This window comes from Sinocyclocheilus grahami, unplaced genomic scaffold, assembly GCF_001515645.1.
Source record: "Sinocyclocheilus grahami isolate Dianchi unplaced genomic scaffold, SAMN03320097.WGS_v1.1 scaffold435.1, whole genome shotgun sequence".
NCBI lineage: Eukaryota > Metazoa > Chordata > Actinopteri > Cypriniformes > Cyprinidae > Sinocyclocheilus > Sinocyclocheilus grahami.
The window spans coordinates 312,568-315,671 of record NW_015505614.1 but is presented as its reverse complement, the minus strand read 5'-3'; positions in this window follow the sequence as shown (position 1 = coordinate 315,671).

Sequence of the window (3,104 nt, the reverse complement as noted above, 5' to 3'; positions counted from 1 at the left end):
ACACTATAATAATATACTAATATAGCACTTGTAAATTATTGCTCTTTTGTTGGTTTTGGTTGCTTCTGTTGTCCTCATTTGTTAGTCGCTTTGGATAAAAGCGTTTGCTAAATAACAAAATTTAAATATAATGTTAATGTAAATAACAAAACTAAATTGACATTTTAAAACAAGCCCCAAATCAAATAAAGAAGTAACACAAATAAAATAAATCTCTTCATATAAACAAACTAAGGCTTTGTCTGTGCTCTTTCCATCTAAAATTAGAGGCAACCACTGCATTTTAATCATGATCCAAACAAAGATGCTGTATACATGCAACATGAGCAGTTTTTAATCTAAATTACATTGTATAATTTTGAAATTTGAAGCAAAAACAGAATGGTTTGACTTCAGTTTTGTGAAACTATGCATAAAAAATATCTCCATGAAACCGAAACAGCAGAAGCGCTGAATGAGACGCAGATTCACTCTCTGCCAGCAGGTGGCGCTTAAACGTGTTTCCTTGGTTTCCGCTGTAAACAAAGCATTTATGAACTTTATGCACTTATGAACTTTAATATGCATTATACAGAGGCAAGAGGAAAAGAAAAAATGCCATCTAAACTTTTCGAAAGACAGTAAGTTCCCCTCAGACATACATTCATATAAACTCCTCCTAACTCCTATTTAAATAGATTTTCAACCGGCTCGTGGTTAATCGTTACATCCCTATTCAGAACAGAACAAGAATGAAAAATAAGTAGTTATAAAATTATATTTTAAACTATAAAATAAAACACAAATTAGGCTTTAGTGGCATTCATTATAAACAGCATGCAAATGTCAAACAAAACTGAAACGGCATTGGGCTCACGAGCCTGTCTCATACCAAAATAATCCAAATGTTTCCATTTTTGCCATATTTGTTTGCATAGCTATTATTCATTATGTAGCCTAAACATGGCTTTATACTTCAGTCATGTTCTAATATCCGTGTAAAATCCTTCACATGCACAAAAATATTTGTTTGGGCTCTGCACGCTGATTTTACAGCGGACCTTTTAAAATAAACAGTGTAACTTTTATGTTTGGTTGACTGCATTTTAGTTTGATGATGAATGGCTGAAATTTCAGGCAACGGTAGAACTAATGTTGTTTGTGTGTGCGTGAGGCGCCTGTGCGATCAGATGGATTAAATCAAATAAAGAAATAAAGTGCATTAAGAGTGTCATAAAAACGAGCGTAGCCTATACTTGTTGCACAGTGGTTTTTTCCCCTTATGTTAATCTGTTAATTATATTATAGCCTATTATATATTTTGTGTGATCCTATTTATAGACTTTTTCTTTATAGATTCCTTTTATAGACTTCATTTTTGTTTTTCTCCTTTCACAGAAGCGCTGCAGGTGCATGATGCGACGATTGGATCCTCATGGTCTTGTTTACGCTGCTATTCACGCATATAAAGCCCTTTACAAAACAACAACAAAAAAAGACATTCTAATCTTACTGGTTAACGATCGACTAATGAGCTTCGTTTGACAGTCAGGAATATAAAAATGAACATTCATTCTACAATTCTCCTCCGTATTTACTATGCTGCACGCAAGTTCAGGTAACTCAAAAACTTGCGTACACGAGCTAAGACCAGACGTGAGATTTGATCGTAGCTACCACTCACGTCCATATTGATTAATTCCAAGTTTTACGTTGAAACGACCGTATGCCCAATTTTCTGTCGTACGTTCGTTTCGTAAATGAGGCCCATTGAATAGATAACAAAAGAATGGGTATCAAATCTCAATCCATTTTCTGGGCAAGACTCTACTGAGTTATACAGTTCTATAGTAATAGTTTATAGTAATTATTCTTGAAGCAAAATAGTTCAGGGTTACTGTTTCCAGTACAGTGAATTAAAAAAAGTGACTGTCACACAACTTTTTTCTGTCATTTTGAGATGTAAACTCACATTTGTGAAGTTAGAATTGTGAGAAATAGTCACAATTATCTTTTTTTTCTAGTTTGATGAAAATGGGCTTCTGCTGCTTTTTATTTGCATGCATAACATGATAGCCAACCCATTGTCATTTTTTTAAAACATACCTTTGCCCATATAACTATTAGGAATCAATGGTAGTCATTATGCGATAGGTGGAAGGAGATATGGGTGTCATTTGCATAGCTATGGTAAGCAATTTGGTTATTTCTCATTATTTTGCTATATAATATGTGACTATATGCAGGACTCTGCATATCTTGGATATACGCTTAAACTTATGGTTGACTATGCTCACAAAGTAATCCCTTCTTTCTAAGTATGACCTGAACTAGGGCTGGACAATAATTCAATATCAATATGTATCGCGATATAATTTTTTTCAATAACGGTGATATGATTTTTAAACACATTTCCGATATTTCGGTATACATTACCAGTTTCCCATACATTTATTTATTTGTGCCGTTTGACTTCGTTGAATAAACATGAGCACTGCATGTTTCAAAATCATAACACGGCGCGGGTGTTTTATATGAATGTATCTCTGAAGGGAACTGACCGTCTTCAGAAAAGTTTCGATGGCATTTTCATTTGATCTGATAAAGTAGCATTCATGAGCGGAGCTGCTTTGATTACAGCCATTACTGGGGAAACCGCTAGTTTTATCACTCTAAAAGCGCCTCCTGCTGGCAGAGAATCAGTTTTCATTTTAAATAAGCCTGTCTCCAGCAAGGTTATTTTCGTAAACGAAAACTAAAACTAAGACGAAAACGATTGGTCAAAAAACGGTTCGTAAACTGAAATAAAATAAAAAAAAAATCAAAATAAATTGATGTGTGTCGGTTTAGGGAAATACTGGAAAATACCCGTAAATGGTGCATCATGCACGTGAGGTTATCTGACGGAGAGACGCAAAGCAGTTTGTTAATTTTTCATCTAGATTAAATCAAGATTTATCTAATAATTCCTTTTGCACCAAACTTCAAACCTTTAAAAATAAGCAGGTTTACATTTTTAACCCATCATTTTGATCGGATTTAAGTTATATTTAAGATTAACTTTAATCCTGTTGCACCATAACTTTAAACTCCGATTTAAATCTCAATTATGGATTAACTTTAAA